At 40.0% G+C, this 22,012-nt stretch overlaps 1 protein-coding gene across 8 annotated transcripts in view; it reads left to right on the top strand.

Annotated features, from left to right (window-relative positions):
- The window catches only part of LOC138118303 (uncharacterized), a 234,410-nt gene that overhangs the window by 113,258 nt on the left and 99,140 nt on the right, over positions 1–22,012 (top strand). For all 8 annotated transcript variants that reach the window (XR_011155086.1, XR_011155084.1, XR_011155085.1 and 5 more), the window contains one exon: positions 17,884–18,009. The gene's annotated coding sequence lies outside the window, so the exon portion shown is untranslated. The remainder of the gene's footprint in view (positions 1–17,883; positions 18,010–22,012) is intronic.

The following is a 22,012-nucleotide window of genomic DNA, read 5'->3' as shown; positions in this document are numbered from 1 at the left end:
ACTTTTGCTCTTCTAATTCTTTCTCCCGTCCCACTGGAGGGGATAGTGAGGGAGTGGCTGTGCACAGTTGCTGGCTGGGGTTAAACTGTGACACAGGTGAGGTGAAAATTAATGTATTTGGGAGATATGTCTGGATTCTGAGGCTATTTCCATGCAGCTATAATATGCAGAGCAAATACAGGGATAGGATTTAAGGGAACAAATTAATTTTGAAGTGTAAATTCAGGGTAATTTCAATAAACTCTCCGTGATTCAGAAAAATGCAAAGACTAACCCAGTCAGTGCTGAATTCTGTGTATCTGGTTTATTTAAAAACAAGCAAAGATACCTTTGTGTCTTTCAAAATCTGTGAGCTCAGAAAGCCTACAGAGAAGACTCTCCAAAAAGAGAATTTTTAAAAGCAAGCTTGTGCTGTGCAAGGTCATGTTTAATTCCTGGTTGACTTCAATGATGATGAATGTCAAACTGCACTAGGAAAGCCTCCATAGGTAATTAGAGGCTCAGATTGGCTGGAAGGACTCAGTGGGGTCTTTTATTGCCAAAGAGAGTAATTTAATTACTGTCCATATGGCCTGTTGGGCCTGACTGAAGCCCTATGTTACTGGAATAAATCTGATTAGAGAAATGTTTCTACAAAACCATCACCTTCACCTTCCTCAGCCAGTCTTGGATGGGGCCTTTTTCTCCATCTCCTGCATTTCATTTTCAGTTACATACCACAAAGAGGCTTCTGAATAGTTTTGTTGAGGCAGTAAGTATACAGTACATCAAAACTTACTTTTAATGATTATTTTGTATCACATTGAGCTTTTTCAAAGCTTCTTTTGTTTTAGCTATTAAAAGTTTCTCATGTAACTTAAGTCTCATAAAATATTTCTGCCTGCCTGTATTGATTGATAGAGGTTTTCAGTGAACATTTAGATGTTTCTTTTCTCAAACTGTTGACTATGTTGTTATTCCTATTATATAGGTAGGGAATTGAGGCTCAGGAAAACTCCACAGTTTGTGTAAGGTCACAGAAAAGACTGAAGCAAAGGCTCTGATAGATGATCATGAACCTGTGCATCTTGTGTCTCCAAGAATGATTGCACACTCCGTGGAAGCATCAGCTTCTTTAGGTTGTAATTTTTATTTGTTAATCCTCTATTCAGGTTTTTTCATTGTTCAAGGTCACAGTATAGCAGCTTTCACTGAAAAGTCTGGTAATACTGTAGGGGTGGTTAGAGAGCAAATGGAGTGGTCAAAGGTAAGAGATACTGTGGCTCCAGAACTAGCCCTTCCAAGCATGTGTGTAACTTGAAAAAAGTTAAAATTGGAACTGGAAATTAATTATAACTGATAGTATTTATCTGTTGATCATTTATCTTAATATTTAAGTTTATACTTTTGCACTGGAATATAACTGCAAAACTGTCCCTCTCCCAGAAAGCTCAAGTCTTATCTTTATTTCATGAGCAGAAGTTATGTGAGACTCTAGTGAAGTTCAAATGTCCAATTCCATTCAATCTGGATGTTTTATCTTTACTCTTGTTCCTTGTAGATACTAATAACTGGTGTCACGTTATTAATTTAATTTGAATAATTTAATTTTTATGTACTTTAAAATTCATCTATTTTAAAAAGAAATGTAAACAAAAGTTAGTATTCAAAAATTCCCTTTCCATACTTTGTAGAGCATAACATTTCAAACTCTCTTTGAGAATCTTGTGAACAGATATATCAAATACTATTAGCTGTGCAGAAAATAGAAATTTTGGCAGGCAGGGAACATAAAAAAAAAAAGCTGTAACAGATCCAGTGGCATTTTCAAACTGATCTTTGATGAAGAGGTTAATAGAATTTATGAACTATACTGCTTTAAATTCTTGTAACAACTCCCATCATAATTACAACAAATGCATCACAAAAGGTTCAGGGATTAGTTTCTGTGAGTATCTAAAAGTTTACAAGCTTATTCAGGGCATACACACGTTTTGAAATGGCAGACTTGGACTTCAAATCTTAGAAATTTTTCTTTTGAGGTTTCTGGCACTTCTAGTTTGGGTCAATATTTCTATCATACCATGACTGAACCCCTCCTGCTCCTGCCTGGGGTACAAAGTACAAAGAAGGGTATGTTTAGATAAAAAAAGTAAAACAAAACAGAAAACCAAAACCCAGCAAAATAAAACCACTTGAAATGCCTGGGAAAAAAAAATCTTCAGAATTCTAAATAAAAGTAATTCAGTTTTGTCTGGAAGAGCAATTTCATTATGCATAAACAGCTCTCCTTTACTCTCATGGGTAATACAGCATTTGTGCATAGGTAGATATAAAATACACTGCAGCTGAATTCTACAGCTTTCCATGTCCAGTGCTTTAACACTGGAGTGGTTGATATTCTTGTGTGATTTATCTCCCATGCAGCCCTAGTTCCATGTGGATGTAAGATCCAGGCAAATCATTTGCAGTCTGACTTCCTAATGGAAGTGTGCAAAAGCTGGGTGACAGCTTGTCATGCAGAAGTTCTCTTCCCTCCTCTGAAGCACTTCATAAAATGCGAACAGATGAAGTAGACATTGAGAATTGATTGGCTCTGCTGTGCTTCGGGGAGTGAGGGGAAGATTGCTTACTGATGTAGAAAAAGTTAACTTTTTTTCAGAGAAGATCCCAGGTATTGATCAGTGGTTTGTTATACTGTGAGAGAAGTGAGTGGTTTGAACTGGGAACAGCAAGTCAGGGCAGTCAGCCAGGGCTCTAATAAATGGCTTTCATAAATAGTGCTGGAAAAAATGACTTTGAGTCTCTATAAATGATTCTTTTTGTGTCCAGACCACCAGGAAATTATACTTTTACATTCTCACATGTGTTTTAAATGCAGAAAAGCTAATGGCATCAAAAAATGAAGAATAAACATTTGTGCTTCTCTTGGCCATGATGTGTGCACTTCTTGAGAAAAAGTAGATTGTGTTTATGTGCTTTTTCTGTTGTGGAATATCAGATCACAGAGTGGCTTGGGTTGGAAGGGACTTTAAAGGTCATCTAATTCCACCCCCTGCCATGGGCAGGGACACTTTCCACTAGACCAGGTGTCTCCAAGCTCCATCCACCCTGGCCTTGAACACTTCCAGAGAGTTTTCTCCATAAGCTACTTGCAATATGGACACTTCAGTGCTCAGAATTTTAATGCTCTCTGTAAGGAGATACTTCAGAAATGCAGTACATTGACAACTTCAGTGTATTGATCATATTTTGGGATACTGTACTTCAAAAAGGGGTAGTTGTTTTTTGTTTTGGATCTTATAAGATGTTCAAATTTGAGAGTAATTTAATTTAAGGACGTTGGAAGAAAATGGTGCCTGTGGGAATAAGGGAGAAGGGTGCTGCTCAAAAGATGGCTCAAAGATTGTGTTAGAGCTCAGGGAAGGGACATGCAGAATAAAGGTAAAATACTCCTTTCTTCTGAAACTCTAAGATGAACTGCAAATTCTGGAGTCTGTGTAGAAATTAGCTGGCAATGAACACCAAAGGAACAAACCTTTATTGTTTAGTTTTCAGTGCAAACTACTAAAGGGTGATCACCCATCTCCAAAGTGAATATCTCTTCTGCAACAATTGTTTTCTCTAACATTTATTATCTTGCTTAAGGCTAATCAGGGGAAGCTTATAAATTGTTGAAATCACTTTATAGCACATTTAGAGCTCATTTCACAGCAGTTTAAGGGGTTACAATGAAGCTAATAGCCTTCTGCATTTCTTAACTGTTTGTGATTTAAAAAATGATATAACATTTATAGCACTTTAGAATTATTTCCAAAAGCAACATGGTAAACCTAATCATTATATAATTAGTACATGATAAAAATCCCAGTGCTGTGAAGGCCTATTTTCAAATATCTTTCTTCATGCTGTCCAATGTTTCATATATTTGGCAGAGTGATTCTTGCAAAATAAAGCACATGAGAAATTCAACAGACCAGAGTGTTTGCCAGGCCTAAAATCCTGATCAGGGGAGAAAGAATTCTACAGGCTGGTGACCAAAGCCCTTCTTTTTTGTGAAGCTGATAAATTGGAAGAGGTTATAGATGATTCTGTCTTGCAGGAGCAATTAACCTGTTCTTTGCTCTGTAGCCATGTTTAATATAACTTGCTATAGCTTCCTGTGTTCAACCATCAGAACCAGTTAGAAACGAGAAGTGCTGGACACTACAGTAATCAATTCACTTACAAAACAGTGGGAGGAGATGGAAATCTACTTGGCTTAGTTCTTTCTTCATATATTTTATTTGCAAATTCCCATTGGTAAAACTGAGAGGAAAATCTCATTTACTGGTGTAAAATATTTTTATTGAAGAAGCGGGAGTTGTATCTGTGATATTACTTATGTACTATCAGATATTAATTTATCCAATTGTCAAGGACAATCACTGAGTGTCATGACTTCAATAACAGGAATGTTAGAGAACCAATCCTCTCATCTTTTTGTATCATGCAGGAGAAAACTTAAGTCCAGGAACCTGTAGGTTCAGTGATGCTACAGAAAATCCCTTTGGGCTTTTATGGTTTGGGCTAATCAGTTTTAACCTTGATTTACCTATCAGTGCTTAAAAGCCATTGCTAATTCAGATTTACTGAGATCTGGCTGGTTGCCACAACTTCCCAATTCAAAACCTCAGATCCTGAAGTTCTTGATAACAGAACTGTATCTGTGACATTTTTCTTAATTACCAAGTCGGTCACTGCAGTTATATATTTGAGTTAACTGCAAGGTGCTGTGGGGATATAAAGGATATAAACAAGTGTCATGGGTTAGGAAGCATAGTCCCGGATGTGATGTCCTTGCAAAGGAGTGCTTACAGTTTTCCCCATGACCTGATAGAGCCTATCAGCTGGCCAGTTTGAATATGGACAATTTGGTAAGCCACTTAAAGTTGTGACCACCTCTGTGATACACACTTAAGAATAGACAAACCCCCCCCCCAGCTCTCTCTTGTTTCCGGTGCTGGGACAGGTGGCTGCGGGGCCCGTGTGGGGGCCAGCGGGCCCAGCCAGGCCCTGCTCGGGCCAGGCCGGGCCGGGCCACGGCCATCCTGGAGCCGATGGGCCCTGTTCTACCCGCGGACACCCCCCACTGCCTTGCTGTGGGCAGCCGGAGCAGCTCGGCTCTCCCCCCTCTCCACTGCGATAAGCCACATTCCAGCTGCAAGGCCGAGGTGAGATTAACCCTTTTACTGCTGTGAAGAGCTGAAAACCTGAGGGAAGAGAAAGAGGAGATGCTTCAAGCTGAAAGTCTGTTGTGAAGCTATGATATGTCAGAGTATCCCGTTGTAATTTCATGAAGATATGGGGGGTGGAGTGTTCAACTCGTAAGCAAAAGCACCTGCGCTGAGATAGGCAGATGCTGACGCAGCTGTAATTTCATGAGAAGTTTGGACAGGGAGAGATAGATCAGATGAGGACTTTTGCTCCAAATTGGAAAGGAGAAAACCTCAGTTCCTAGAGATGCTCCCAGAGATAGTCCTAATGATGAAGATGAGGAAGACCCTTTGCTCCCAGGGAAGGAGGAGGGCCTCTGTTCTTAGAGATGAAATGCTCCCAGAGATGGGTGAAGAGAACTTTTGTTTCTGAATGGCTCAACCTTAAAATTGTACCCCAAAAAACTTCAAGAGTGGACCCTCGAAAGCAGTTGCGGGAAAAGCTGCAAGTTGGGGGAAGGGACTCACATGTGAGCAGAGAGACCTCTTCCTAAATGGACAGAACAATATTTGGAAGTGGGCAGCTGTCTCATTGTGATAATGTTTTCATAGCACGAGCAAGAAGACTTCTCTTTCTAAATGGACTGAACAGGGCTATTATGGAAGTGGTAAACAGACTGAACATCTTAAGGGTTGTCTTTTTACATTGTCACTGGGAGAAGGGAGGAAGGTGGGGGGAGGAGGAGAGTTCTGAAGGTGGTATAATTTTTTTTCCTTCTTTTAGGTCTGTTAATAAACATTTTTATATTTCTTTCAAGTTTGGTGCCTGCTTTGCGTTTCTCCTAATTCTTATCTCACAGAAGATAAACAGTAATGAGTATTTTGGGCCAAACCACTACACTAAATTGGTGTTTCTGCCCGGTTACAGAACCAAACCCGCTACAACAGGGAGACCCTTTTAGTAAGATCCAACAGCATAATGCCAACCAGATTGTCTGCTGTGCCTCTTCAGTCACCTTGAAAATTTAAGAGCTGATTTCTGGATTGTGACTGTTATTGCTTCACTTTTTCCTGTCATGGATTTGTGTATGCTGCCTTTGTCTTAAGGACAGGAATTAGCAGTTGGTTTCTGAAATATTTTTGATGCTGCATTACAATATTTTAGGCTTATATATATCAAAGGCTATGAATTTTCTTAATTTTCAGTGCTGCTTAAGTAGTCATCCTTGAGAACTAGTTTGGACCTACACAGTAGGAACATTTAGCATATCAAGGATATAAATCAGAACTGGTAGTTACTGGTAGTCAAGGTATTTAGCATAAAGTTTGGCCTGATAATCTTGTGTATAAGCCTGGACTTATTTATATCTGTACCTGCATTTCTTAATTTTAACATTTGAATTGATGTGAAAGTTGGGATTTGTTTATGGCCTCAGTGATTTTTTTTTTAATAATATTAAATGGCAATGAGCCTAATAGGTAGTGCTATGTTTTATTGAATAAGTAGACTGAATAATATTGGGATAGTAAATACTACAGTTCTCCATGTCTGCAGTTTTTTTATTCTGCTATAGAGCCTACTAATTTTTCTAATTAGATGCATGTCATAAAGTATGCATGGAAGTGGTGCATCCTAAGAAAACCATTGAGATTGAGAGTATTCAAAACACCTTTTGTCTTCATCAGTTAGTTCGCATTTCACTGGGTCCACTGTAGTTACCTATATCAAACTGTTAATAAATATGCATGAATTATTCCACGCACAAGCAGACATCTGTTAATTCACTGCTTGCAGTTTATTAGACTAATATGTGTAAACTGCTTTGAGCAATAAATTACAAGATTAGGGCTTTTAATGCTTAGGGATATCATTAGGTATTGTATGCTGGAGGTAGATTTGACAAATGCTCTTTGCTAATGGAGTATATTTAAAGGAAAATCTGCATGAATTAATTTTAATTACTGTCATATTAAAGGGTATAAAACTAACTAATGTCAAAGGTGTACCAGTGCTGTTGATTCAGAGTATTATCACATGTGTAAAATTAGAGAACCCTGTTTGCATAAATATTTCTTCAAATAAACACACACAGAGACTTTCCTTTGAAATTCCAACTATATCATGGCCTAAATTCTTCAGGCATATCTTTTTGAGCTAAAGTTCATTACAGAAATATTTAAACATAAGAAGAAGCAACCAGTAGTGATCACTGAAGCTGCTGCATGATAAATAGCATAAGAACTCACAAGCTGAAGGTCTGACAAATCCAGATGTTATCTGTGTTTGGGAAAGGAAAATGTTTTGTCTGGCTTTTTGTTTTTAAAGAATTAAGTTTTCATATGGCACAAGCAGCTGTGCAGCAGGATCTGTCTGCCAGGTATGATACTGTTCTTGATTTTGTTTTCTAATTTATCCCCAAGGCTGCCATGTTTAGTAAGACCAAGAGAAGTGAATGGGTGAGCTTCAGACAGCCCTTCCTGCAGTATTCCATGAATACTGTTAGCTGCTAACTTTGCAAATATGGAAGGAAAATAACGGCAGTGGAATAGTACAAGTTAGTTTGGATTTGGTGGACCCCAAAGAAGTTCTGAGGAGCTATTACAAAACAAACAGAACAACTTACTGGCAACAACTTGCCTTTTCAAAGGACCAGCAGGAAGTTAAACTGCGATCCATGTAACTCTTTAATAGACTGCTATCCATAATGGGAACTCTGATCTCTGTCTTGGGAAGCTGAATGCAGGGGCAATTTTTTTTACCAGCAAATACAGTTTGCTGTACAAGTATGTGGCTTTATTCATTGTATTTGGTAATTTCCTCTTTTTAAAGTTTCTGCTAAGGAACCTTGGTTAAGCTGTATGCTGTAGTTAGTTTCTCTCTCTGGAGTTAGAAAAAAGAAAGGGAAAAAAAAAGATTTCCCTTTATCTTATGGAACAACAGGCTATCCATGGCTTAATGATCCAGCAGAACAGAGAGGTTAGTAAGGGGTATGACAGCCAGTGGCTCTGGAGGAATTTGTGAGTCACAATTCAGCCAAAGCACACTCTGAAGCAGAATCTCCTCCAACATATAAATGCTGCTCTACTCCCTCCCTCTCTCCCTTGTGGGCCGTGACTTCTCCTGCCCCTTGTCTGCTGTTCTGGTAGGGTCTGCAATAGGTGGCAGCACAGAAGAGACTTTTTTCTTCTTCTGTTTTTTTTTTGTTTTGTTTAAGTTTTTGATTTGCCACCCTCTGTGTTTTGAAGGTGCCCTGACTGCTGTGGGGAATGTAGAATGGCATTGTGTCTGTGCTTATGAGTTGCAATGCATGAATGATGAGCTGTATGGAGATGTTTTAAAATGGGGTGGGGTTTTTTTGTTTTTTTTTTTTTTTTTTTTTTTTTTTTTTTGTTGTTGTTTTCTTGGTTTGGTTTTTGTTTTGTTTCAGGTATCTAATGTATTTCTTTCTAAACTCCATTTTCTGTCTGCTCTGTCTCCCTGAAGTTGGAAAATGTCTGGAATCAGATGCATACCAAATGTCTGTCTCTGAAAACTCCAGCATCCACCAAGGCAGGAAAAGCTCCAGCTCTGCTGTATTAACTGTTATACATGAATAGTTCCATCATAGGGAATAGTGACATATACACAAAAACTATTATAGCCCATCATTCATTTTCCAGTAGAATAATTCATAAACATTCATAAAAGTTTAGCTATGCCAAGTGGCAAATGTCCCATCCTGCAGCCCTGAAAAGCCTAAGATTTTTCATTTTCCATTGTAAACATTTTATTACGACATTTTCTGATTAGAATCGCATAAATCTCTCAGCAGTGAATTTGCTGCATATATTTCTTGCTGAGATTGTAGCTGCAAGTAAGCGTCCTCTGATATTCTTTATATGTAATTTACTTAGAGAAGGCAGCAGAACAACAATAACACCGCAGAAGTATTGGATCAAAAATTATACAGGGAAGAGTATTTTCAAGGGGAAAGAGCGTAACACAAAAGGAGCAAATGAAGTCTTATTTGCTGTGTGTTGTTTGCAAAATGTTTTGAACATTTTATTGAATATATCTTCCTTGTGAATTATGCATGCTCTCCAGTGCCTTTGGAAAGATGTAAAACTTTATATATTACGAATGGAATACATGACCTGCTGATGTTTCCCAGATATTGCTTTAAATCAAAAATGGAACAATTTCATATCTACCAAGGGTTATTTTATTCCTTTTTGAGATGGTTAAGCAAGAATATTGTGGTGAAGGGAAGATTTCTGAATGTATTCTCTCACTGGAGCCTGCTGCATGTCATTCCAGGAAGATTCTGTATATTGGTGCACTAAAATGGAGGTTCTGTAGACTAAAAATCCATCTTTCCAGTAAGCTGCAACTGAAAATAGTGTTCTATTTCCTTTAGTGTTCTAATTCCTTTAAGAATTCCAGTGAGGTCTCAAAACTTTTTTAATCTTTATATGTCCAACACCTGACTGGTGTTGGGTTCAAGCCGTGAATCCTTCTGGTGGGTCAATTAGTCTTGTCTTTTTGAGACAAGCACATGCCTTGCTGTATGAGTGAGTAGCCAAGGCTGGCATGGAGGTGGCTTTTCAAAAATGTGGAGGTTTCACTCCTGTGCTCAATGCATCTTCCATCATACCTTCTTACATTAGGTCTGAGTCTGAAATCTAGGTATCAACAGCACATATTTTACTCTTCTTGCTTTTAAGAAAATGTTTCAGTTTCTAATGTAGTCTCAGCTAAAGCTTCTTAGTAAGATATTCATCCACTCAGTGAACCTTTACAAGATACTTCAAAGTACCCAATATTGTCTTTTGGAGTATATTTTAAGAAAAAATACGATGTAAACACATATTTTGCTTTGTTATTTATGTGAATTCTAAAAATTAAATGCTTGAGGAAAATTGCATCAAGGAATCAAAGTTAACTGAATTCTATGGAATGGAAATTAAGAGTACAATGAGAAGTGGCATCAGCTAAAGTACATTGAAATACAGACTTCAGGATATGAGCAACTGGAATTCCAGCTCTCACTGCTGGCATCAGAACATGAAAGTGAGGCAGTTTTTATTATTAATCAGTTTCATGTATAAATGTCCTGAGTCTTTCTATTGACAACATGGTTCTGTCATATGATTCACCTTACCAAGAAGAAAATCCATACTGTTTAGATTTCATTAATTATATTCTAGTCCTAGACTTTTCCAGAGATGATAATTGCTCTATTTTATAGAAAAACTCTCTTTTTTCGGGATATAAAACTCAGCTCTTGAACCTTAGCCATGTTAATACATGGTTAAAAGTGGAACAAAGGGAAAAGGGAAAACAACCCCCCCAAAAAAAACAAAACAAAACCCAAAACCCCCAACAACGACAACCAAAAAACCCAACACAAACAAAAATGTCCTTGTTAGCCATGCAGGCGCAGGGCGGGGTTTCTCCTCCAGTCAGCCGCGGGGTGATTAAAAAGGGTTCTAGGGAGGGCAGCAACCCAGAGCATGGCGAATAGGAACGGGCAGACAGGGGTGTGGCACGTCTCTAAGGGTGTGGCACGGCAGTTTGCGTGACAGTTCACGCAGGCAGGGCAAGCAGGTAGTGTTGCAGGTTTCCTCCTGCTAGTGAGGTTTTTAGTTGTTTGTTGCAATTTCGTTGGTTGCTTGGTTTGGGGTTTTTTCGTTAGTGATGGTTTTTACATGATCAAAGGCTGCAGTTAGTAAAAGTGTATGTAGCCAAGCAGAACCCTTCAAGAAGGATGCATCTGTCCAGACGCCTTCCTGTGAGGAGTGTTTGAGCTTGTCGGTGGTACCAGGGGGTGATGAAAAAGAAACCTGCCTGTGGTGTGAACAGGTGAATGATCTCCTTTCGCTGGTGGCTCAGCTTAAGGAGGAAGTAGGAAGACTAAGGAGTATTAGGGAAAATGAGAGGGAAATAGATTGGTGGAGTTCCACCCTTCCATCCTTGAGGGAAGCCTGCCAGGAGCGTGAGGACTCCCATACCTCCTACCATCAGGCAATAGGAGGACACCTGGTGGATGAACGGGAGTGGAAATGGATTCCTACTCGGGGAGGTAATAAAAATTCCTCCCGACTCCCATCACCTATCCAGGTGCCACTTCAGAATAGGTATGAGGCCCTGGATCTAGAGAGCCAGCTGGATAACACAGAAGGAAATGATCTGCCCATTAGGCCTCCCAATTATGCTTCATCTGTCAGACGGATCGCCACCTCTAACATTAAAAAGAAAAGAAGGGCAGTTGTAGTAGGTGACTCCCTTCTGAGGGGAACAGAGGGCCCCATATGTCAACTGGACCCATCCCACAGAGAGGTCTGCTGCCGCCCTGGGACTCAGGTACAGGAGGGATATTACTGAGAGACTCCCTGGGCTGATTAAGCCCACTGATTATTACCCACTCCTGATACTCCAGGTTGGCAGTTATGACATTGAAAAGAGAAGTGTTAGGGCGATTAAAAGGGACTTTAGGGCTCTGGATCAAGTGACTGATCGGGCAGGAGCACAGATAATGTTCTGCTCAGTCCCTTTGGTGGCAGGGACGAATGACAAAAGGAATAGGGGATCCCATGTTATCAACAAGTAGCTCAAGGCTTGGTGTTATCAGCAGAATTTTGAGTTCTTTGATCACGGGGCAACTTTTATGGCACCTGGCCTGCTGGAACCAGATGGGCTCCATCTCTCTGTTAAAGGCAAAAGGTTTTTAGCCCATGAAATGGCAGAACTCATTGGGAGAGCTTTAAACTAGATTTGAAGGGGGAAGGGGATGCAGTTGGGCTCTCCAGCAGCAAGCCCAAGGGGGGTAAGCCAGAGTTAGGGGTGAAATCAGCAGCCCAGCTGAAGTGCATGTATACTAATGCACGCAGCATGGGTAACAAGCAAGAAGAGCTGGAAGCCATGGTGCAACAGCAAAGCTATGATGTAGTTGCCATCATGGAACGTGGGATGACTCACATAGCTGGAGCACTGCACTGGATAGCTACAAGCTCTTCAGAAGAGACAGGAAAGGGAGAAGAGGTGGAGGGGTGGCCCTTTATATTAGGGAAGCTTTTGATGCCATGAGTATTGAAACCAATGATGATGAAGTCGAATGCCTATGGGTAAGGATTAAGGGGAAGGCCAACAAGGCTGACGTCCTGTTGGGAGTCTGTTATCGACCACCCTACCAGGAAGAAGAGGTGGACAACTTATTCTACAAGAAGCAGGAGTATGTTTCAGGATCACTAGTCCTTGTTCTTGTAGGTGACTTTAACCTGCCAGACATCTCCTGGGAACTTAATACAGCAGAAAAGAGGCAGTCTAGGAACTTCTTAAGGGTGTGTGGAGGACAACTTTTTGTCACAGCTGGTGAGTGAGCCCACCAGGGAAGGGACTATGCTGGACCTGTTGTTTGCAAATAGAGATCGGCTGGTGGGAGATGTGGTGGTTGGAGGCTGCTTGGGGCATAGTGATCATGAAATTTATAGAGTTCTCGATATTTGGTGAAATGAGGAGGAACATCAATAAAACTTTTACGTTGAACTTCTGGTGGGCAGACTTTGGCCCATTAAGGAGACTTATTCAGAGAGTTCCTTGGGAAGCAGCCCTTAAAAACAAGGGAGTCCAGGAAAGGTGGGCTCGCTTCAAAACAGAGATCTTGACTGTCCGTGTGTGCCGAAAGATGAGTCGACAAGGCAAGTGTCCAGCCTAGATGGGCAAGGAGGTTTTGAAGGAACTTAGGAATAAAAAGAGGATGTATCACCTTTAGAGGGAAGGTCTCTCAGGAAGTATTTAAGGGGGTTGCTAGGGCACGTACGAAGAAAATTAGAGAGGCCAAAGCTCAGCTAGAACTTAACTTGGCAACTGTTGTGAAGGAGAATAAAAAATGTTTTTACAAATATATTAACAGCAAAAGAAAGGGTAAGACCAACCTCTGTTCTCTACTGGATGTGGGAGGGAACTTAGTTACTACAGATGGGGAGAAGGCGGAAGTGTTTAACGCCTTGTTTGCCTCAGTCTTTAGTGGGAAGATAGCTTGTCCTCAGGACAGCTGTCCTCCTTGGGTTGGCAGATGGTGTTAGGGAGCAGAATGGTCCCTCTGTTATCCAGGAGGAGGCAGTCAGAGAACTGCTGAGCTGCTTGGATGTTCATAAATCTATGGGACCAGATGGGATCCATCCCAGGGTGGTGAGGGAGCTGGCAGATGAGCTTGCGAAGCCACTCTCCATCATTTACCAACAGTCTTGGCTCACTGGTGAGGTTCCAGATGACTGAAAGCTGGCCAGTGTGATGCCCATTCACAAGAAAGGTAGGAAGGAGGATCCGAGTAATTATAGGCTAGTTAATCTGACCTCAGTACCCGGCAAGGTAATGGAGCAGTTTATATTGAGTGCCATCAGGCAGCGCTTAAAGGATGGCCAGGGGATCAGACCCAGCCAGCATGGGTTTAGGAGGGATAGGTCGTGTTTGACCAATCTGATCTCCTTCTATGACCAGGTGACCCACCTGGTGGATGCAGGAAGGGCTGTGGATGTTGTCTATTTGGATTTCAGCAAGGCCTTTGACACTGTCTCCCACAGCATACTCCTAGAAAAGCTGGCAGCACGTGGCTTGGACAGGAGCACTCTTTGCTGGGTTAAGAACTGGCTGGATGGCCAGGCCCAGAGAGTGGTGGTGAACAGCACTGCATCCAGCTGGCAGCCAGTCACTAGTGGTGTTCCTCAGGGGTCTGTGCTGGGGCCAGTTCTGTTCAATACTTTTATTGGTGACATGGATGAGGGTTATTGAGTCTTTCATTAGTGAATTTGCAGACGACACTAAGCTGGGAGCATGTGTCTATCTGTTGGAAGGTAGGAGAGCTCTGCAGAGAGACCTGGAATGGTTGGATGGATGGGTAGAGTCCAGTAGAATGAAGTTTAGTAAGTCCAAGTGCTAAGTCCTGCATTTTGGCCACAATAACCCACTGCAGCGTTATAGGCTGAGGGCGGTGTGGCTGGACAGTGCCTAGGTGGAAATGGACCGGGGGTGCTGGTTGACAGCTGATTGAACACGATCCAGCAGTGTGCCCTGGCCCAGGCATCCTGGCCTGTATCAAAAACAGTGTGGCCAGCCAGACCAGGGAAATCATTCTTCCCTTGTATGCGGCACCGGTGAGGCCGCAACTTGAGTACCGTGTCCAGTTCTTGTTGCAGTGGGGAATACTGTAACACGCCTATATCAAACCAGGAGTCCCGTGGAAAAGAAATATATATATGGACGGATTCTTGATAGATGTTTCAGAGATGTTTATTTCTCCAGCCGCATGGCCGGGCTCTGCCGAGGAACTGTTACAGTCAGGACCCAAGGGTCCTTTGCCCGCGCAGGAAACACAAACCAACCAATGGGGAACGAGGCTGACCAGGGGCATGGAAACCCTGTGCCTCCCCTCAGGGCTACATGGCGGGGGGAGGAGACCCCGACAAGTTCTGGGCCCTTCAGTTCAGGAAGGATGTTGAGACACTTGAATGCGTCCAGAGCAGGGCAACAAGGCTGGAACACAAGCCCTATGAGGTACGATTGGGGGGCTGGGGTTGTTTAGCCTGGAGAAAAGGAGAGTCGGAGGTGACCTTATCACTCTCTACAACTTCCTGAAAGGTGGTTGTAGTCAGGTGGGCGTTGGTCTCTTTCTCCAGGCAACCACTGACAGAATGAGAGGACACAGTCTTAAGCTGTGCCAAGGGAGATACAGGTTGGATATCAGGAAAAAGTTTTTCACAGAAAGAGTGGTGAAGTAGTGGAATTGTCTGCCCATGGAGGTGGTGGCATCACCATCCCTGGATGCGTTTAAAAAAAGATTGGATGTGGCACTCTGTGCCATGGTTTAGTTGAGGTGTTAGGGCATGGGTTGGACTTGATGATCTTAGAGGTCTCTTCCAACTTGGTGATTCTGTGATTCTGTGTGAAAAAAAAAAACCAAAACAAACCTGCTGAGCTGGGGCTTTGATGGACTCACTTGCACTGAAGGCATCTTTTCCGAGAGGAGGGGGTCCAGTTCATGGTAGGGGACTGGTACAGTGGGTACCTGCCAGCACAGCTGGTAGAGGAGGCACAAAGGGTAAAAAATGACGTGTGGTTTGATTTAGCCCATGGCAGAAAACCTGGTTTGGTCAATGTTGCTCTTTTTGTCCTGGGATGTGGAAGATGAGTTTGCTGTGTCTGAAGCAAAGCCATAGTCAAAACAGTCAAAATGGAGGAGCTGGGAGGTCAAAACTGGCACAAGCCACCTCTTCTTGTTGGAACTGGATATGCAAATGTAATTGTGATGGAAGGAGAGAGGTATATATATATGGATACAAGGATAAGGGTAACTATTTCTCAGGGGAATGTAAAACATATGAAAAAAGGGAGAAAATACCTGGAACTCTGCTTACAAATTGCCTCTATTTTTCTGGCAAGCGCAGTTCCCTGAAACTTGTCTCCTGATTGTTCAAGAGGCAACACAAATTAAGGGAGTAAATGTAGAGACAACAGCAAAACACTGAACTCATTTTTCTGAGGCTGTTCTATTGTGATTGTTCCTCTGCAGGTGCACTACCCAAAAAAATCCAAAGCAATTCTTGCTTCCTAACTGTCCTCTGAAGACATACAGCTTGATATTTAAGCTATTCACATGATCTTGCATCCTTGAGTAAACAGCTTTCAGAGGGTGCTTTGTTTTTCATCTGTTTTCCTGGCCTTTTGTTAGGGCAAAAGCTGTCTTCTATAGTTCCTTGAAAAGTCTTGCTCTTCTGGGGCTCTAGCCTAGGTGAGGATCTACAACCAAATGATTAATAATAGTAATGTCAGATCTTGAAGGATAAACAGGGTCTGTTTCTTAAATACTCATTTAACAGGCCTGTGTATGTAAAGAAAGTTATAGAAGACAGTACATCTGTTCTTTAGAAAAGTGACTACATGGTAAAAAGTGAAAAGAAAGGTTTGGATGGTAAATATATAACACAACCTGAATTATTTTGCAAGTGGAAAATACCAGTTTTGTCATTCATCTCTCTTAAGTAGCCTGTTCAACTTAATTTGAGAAGACAGACAGGCCTCTGAGATACATTATATGATGAGTCAGCTAGAGACTTAGAGAAGTAGTCTAAAGGAAAAAAAAATTCCTGCAGGATCCAGATCAGAAAATTGGGTTATTATTATGCAGTAGTTGGAAAAGGTAAGCAAAACTGAGTGTTCCTGCTGTCTGTACACTGTGTAGAATATATCTGGTTCAAAATTTTCAGCATCACCACAAGAATAGTGTTTCATGTCCTGAACTCAATTTTTCTCTTAAACTTTTGAAAGATTATATAGGGACCAGACTAACCAAATTACCATTTTTCCTCCACAAAGAGCAACAATAATAAAAAAAGTCAGCTATGAAATCAGACACATTTTTGAATTCAGATGCCACTTGGATGAGAGAGTTATGAATCATGTGCTGTTTGTGGCTTGCGCTTAGTAATGAAGGAAAGTTTGAAGGCAACACTTGCAGGTAGTCAAGAAGCATCACGGAGTATTATTGAGCCAGATCTTTCTGCCTTTGTAATAGAGTTTACAGTATAAAGAAAATATTGAAAAAAAAACCAGCTAAATGTGACTTACCCACCACAAAGGCATATGTGCGTATTTTGCACGTAGCACGCGGTATTTTCTTTTGTAAACTGTTGTAACTTGTTTTTCTATTTCCCAAAAATGACCTTGTCCTTCCTGGCTTATTAGCCTCATTGTCCAATATGGTGCTGTCTAATGTTATTGAATAATTTTGCATTGAAAGTGGCAGTTAAAGTGGGTGCTATATGTCTGTTCCCCCTTTTTGGTTTTTCTAGGAATACTCATTAAGAGATCTAGAGTATGCACCAGAATCAGTATTTTGACATTGATACTTAGAAACAAAGTTTATATCATGTGGCATTTGGAAAATATCTTTGTACAAATTGGTCTAAATTCAGTTCTTATGTGCTTTTAATACAAAATACTCCTAAGTATCCATGTTTAATGTGGCTGGTTGGTTATTTGACTTTCAGATGAAAAAATCACTGTTTCAGGCTCATAGTACAGCCATGGTGGGAGGATTTTTAAGTGCTGTGAAAGTTATTTAAACATTAGGCTAATAATAAATGAGTATTTGCTTTGCAGCAGTTGTCACAAGGACTGATAAATTGCATCCTAACGTCCTTCTATGATGATTAGTCTGGTGACTATGCATATCTGAAAGAACTCACTCAACTGCAGGACTTCAGAAGAAACTGATGTACAGATCCTGAAAGCTGAACCCAAGTGCCAGCTTTTGCCTTATTGTTATGTTTTTCTTTCTACTTCAGCAGTGGAATCAAAACAGATTTTGTATTTGGATTGAATTGTATTGGATTTTCACTTTCATCTATACTTGTAATAAATGGTTCTGCATTTTGGCAGAGAGCTTTACTGGTGCTAAACAGTGTTAATTTTCTTTTGTCCATGTATCAAACTCATCATCTTAAACTCTTATGCTGCAATTAAGTTCCTTACAGTTATGTATATTAATAAGAAATGTTAGGTAACACTCTGGCAGTGTTTTAAATAAAAATGGCCAATCCTGTCTAATCCTAATTTTCTCTCCTTTACAGGCTTGTATTTCTTCTCTTCTACTTACTCCTCCCCCCGCATTAAATCCTACCTTGTATTTAATTAGATACCATTGTAATTTTATGCTTTCTCATTTGTTTATAGGTAGAATTTTTAATGTTTCAACAGAATTTTTAATGTTCAAACAGGAAATATTCTTGTTAAAGGGTAATCTGCTTGGGGTGACTACAGAGATGACATCTTGGCTGTATTGAGGACTGTCCACCCTTGGTGAGTACGGGATTTTTGCCCTAATTGAATAGATACTTTGGATATGAACTACTTTATATTTTCATTGATATTTTCTCTGTTATTGTTCTCCCAATGTAATATTCCATCAATAGGGCTATTATATATGGCTTTGATTCAATGCTTTCAAAATGAAAAGCTTTACTCATCTTTTCAGGGGGTTTTCAACTGATTCATCTTCCTTATTCTGCTCACTTCTATTCTCTGTCTCTTTTCATTCCTTTGTGACCTTTTAAAATTGATCTGAACTAAAAAGGAAACCCAAAACATTCTATTGCTCTCTATTTTGTTTTTTTTCAACACCTTGAAAACGAAATAAATCTGAGTCCACATATAAATGTAATTTGCTTTCATCTTACTCTACATTAGGAATTCTAGTAATGTAGGTTTAAAGCATGGTTCTTTGGAAGCTGGGCTGGCATACCTTAACATGTGGAGCCCTTTTTAAGGTAGCTGTAATTCCATTTTACAAGAGTCAGCCCTAACTACTTCTCTTTAAATAGCCCATTAGAGTCCCCTAATAGGAAAATTTACAGCTCTCAGCTGCTTCTGCATATGCATAATGCATACAGAAATCAGATATCTCATGTGCCCTGTGGCTCAGAGATGTTTCCATTCAATTAATAAGCAGTGAAGTAGATGACAAGATTATTAAACAAGTTTATAATAGATGAAAGATTTTATAGACTTATGATGTGGACTATTGACAGAGCTAAACATTTTTCTGAAATAATGTATCTTGGTTATTTATTGAGAGGTAGAAAGAATATTTTCTGTTGCAACCAGAACTCCTGCAGTCATATTCTTGCAGGTTTGCATATACACGTGCAGATTTAAGAAAGCGTGGATACTTTGCTTCTCCTTTTAATGAGGAGTAGCTGTTCATTGGCACACTGGCTTCAGGCCTCCACCATGAGTAGTATGACACAGTGCTGGATCTGAAATTTGCCACTATTCCTCAGTTTTGACTTAAAGCTCATTGTTTTGAGCTGTCTGGTGGAGTTATTAATCCATGGGAGGTAGACAGCAAGTACAGGCCTTCTGAGTGCTAGTCTCATGTGACCAAAATAGGAGTCAAATGTTTAGTCACATTTAAATAGCATCTTTCCAATGCAGTGATTGAAACCAAGCTTTTAATGAAACAGAAATTTAGAAAGTCTCACACATGATGGAACTACAGACAAGGGCCATTTTCTGTTTAACATGTAAACTCAGGTTTTCAAGAATTTGATTGCAGTTAGTGCTTTTTAGTGAGCCTAATTAATGCCAATGCTTAAGGCAAGCATAAGGTCTTAGTATCCACCTCTTGTAAAATTCTGTAATGTTGACTGGACTAAGAATAAAGGCAAGAAAACAGGAAAGAGGTGAAGAGCCTAAAGATTATATAAATGTCAAGGAAGCATGGGAAATGAACGAGAGAACAGGAAGAGTCCTCTTACTGCTTTACGACATTCAGCTCTAACTTCTCTGAGCTTAGCACAACTCTGTCTGGGAATCTGTGATACTGGGTGGACTCTTTAGAAAATATTGAATCATTTTACTGGAAGTGTTCTTCTAGTAAAAAACATCTAATATGTTAGATGCTTGACTGAAAATTTCTAATTGATGATCTTGCAAGAAAGTTGTCAGCAGGATTAATTTATCTCATCCAGTGAAATAAAAAGCAATCAATAATAAAAAGCAAAATAAATGCCTAGTAATAGGTGTATCTGATTGTTTAAATGAAGCATACCATATGCATTATTACGCCTAACGGCATGTGAAATTCACTTCAGATATTACATTGGTGCTAGTTTACTAAATTACAAAGCATAGCAGAGTGAACAAGGCAACATTAGTGGACAACATTATTTAATCTAGGAATCTTTTTTTTAAAGTAACAAAATTACATTTGTTGCTTTGTGGTAATTGGGACTGCAGATTTCATAAGTTTTAAATTATCTTTTTCCCATCAGAGGATTTGTTGAGCTGCTGCTGACTAAAGCTGTGTTCACAGCACAGTGACAAAGCCAGAACTGTTGATCCCTGTACCCGGAGCCTGAGGGCACTACCCTGAATTTAGTTTGGAAGTCACAAGAATGTCCAGTTCCTGTTGATTCTTATCCAGGAAATAGAATTTACAGGACAGTAAATGATCTTTAATTGTCTTCTCCTTAATCTTCCCTGCCTGACAATTGGGTTTATTGGTTTCCCATGTCTGTCTGCAGTGCCGACTATTACACATTTTAAGGAGGAAATTATATCCTGCTAAAAGCTAGTAACACTTTAGGCAATATAAAGAGGAGTGTGAACCTACCTAGATATTTCTCTTCAAACAAGGACTAGAAATTAAAACAAGTGTGAAGGGATTAGGTCAAGTGATAATCAGAAACAAAAATGACCCACACTGTAAGGATCCCAGCTGGATCCTACAAATGGATTCCAATTCTTTGAAAAAGTAGGGCTGCTAATCTAGTCTTTTTCTTAATTCAGCACCCTTACTGAAGTCCTGCCAAACTCAGATTACTAGGAAGAGAATGTCCTATGTCAGCTGTTCTTGTGACAGAGGTCAACTTGTTTTAGTTTTTATCTGGTGCCTCTTCCTCCTCTGCTCACATTTACTTGTGATGCTTCTTTGCTCCAATGCTTACTCTGGACCTACACATGGCCAAGTTTCCACAGAGTACATTGCTGCTACAGTTGCAGAGAACTTTGCTTCAGACTACATGGAACTTCTGTACCAAGAAAGTGGTTGATTTAAATCATTGTCTCTCTTGGAAACCTTTTTTCAGTTGTGTAAGGAAGGACAGAATTTGAGAGTTGCTCTCTTCTAAGAGACAGAGCCACTTCACTGCTCTTGCAGACCATGCAGTTATAAAAAAAACTTATTTTAAAAGAGAACAAGAGAAGTTGCCAGAAGCATCTTGAAAAGTAATGTCAGCAATATTATCCTTTGCTAGAATAAGCCACACCAGATCACTTTCACTCTTGGGGGATCTAACTTCGAACACAAATGTGGAATAGTTCTAAAAGCTTTTTGTTACATTTCATGAAATATTTCACGGCCTGTTTAGAATGAGGCAGTTGCAGTTTACTTCTAGTTCTGTGTCTCATGCTTGAGAAACTTCTATATTTGGAAGAGATTCGGGTTCCTCTTAATTTTTTTTCCTTTTTTTTTGGCTGTATATGTTTTGGTTGGTTTAGGGTTTTGTCAATATCTGAAAAACAAACAAAAAAAGGCAATAACTTTTTGAGTGCTGCCTGCATTTCAGCAAAATTGGCCAAATCATCCAGAATGAAAAGTAAAACTGAAACTTGAAGTGCTTTGAAGGGTCTTCTGAGATAGCTTTTTGTCATGTTGAACCTTGTTTTCTATGGCGCTCAGAATGTGCCCACTAATGTCTGTTGAGAATATTGCGATAATGGGGAATTTGCCTACCAAAAGGAATGTTTAATTGTTTGGGGGTTTTTTATTGCGTTTTTCACAAGCCACTTAGTCTGAGGAAAGAACATGTTTGGAGAATAAACAATCCATCTTAAAAAAAGAAAAAAAGGATATAAAAAAAAGACTTTTTTGGGGTAGACTTTTTCTTGATAAGCTTTTCAGTTCTTAAACAGTCATTAAGTTAAAACTGAGAGTGTTTTAGTTGGGGTTCTTGGATATAGATTCCTAAACTACTACTTGTCCTCATGAACCATTAGATGACATAACAGTTCCTTCTCTTTTTGTTCTTCAACATGGGCATAAATATTTATCTTCCCACATCAGTGAAATATTCTTGAGATACCCAAAGAGATTTGACCTCAGCCATGACTTTACTATTATTAGTGTACATTATTTGCATATGAGCAGTACCCATGAGCTATAGGCATGGCCTACATTTTATACAGAGTTAGAACAGGAGACATGTCATATAGCCTTTATGTTGAAGAAGATGAAGGGAGTCAGCAGGTGGACAGAGGAAGATGAAGAAATGGGAGACTGATATCATTTTGTCAGTATGGT

The sequence above is a fragment of the Aphelocoma coerulescens genome, chromosome 13, assembly GCF_041296385.1.
Source record: "Aphelocoma coerulescens isolate FSJ_1873_10779 chromosome 13, UR_Acoe_1.0, whole genome shotgun sequence".
In the NCBI taxonomy this organism is placed as follows: Eukaryota; Metazoa; Chordata; class Aves; order Passeriformes; family Corvidae; genus Aphelocoma; species Aphelocoma coerulescens.
Note: the sequence above shows the minus strand (reverse complement) of the source record. Positions and strands in the feature narration are given on the sequence as shown.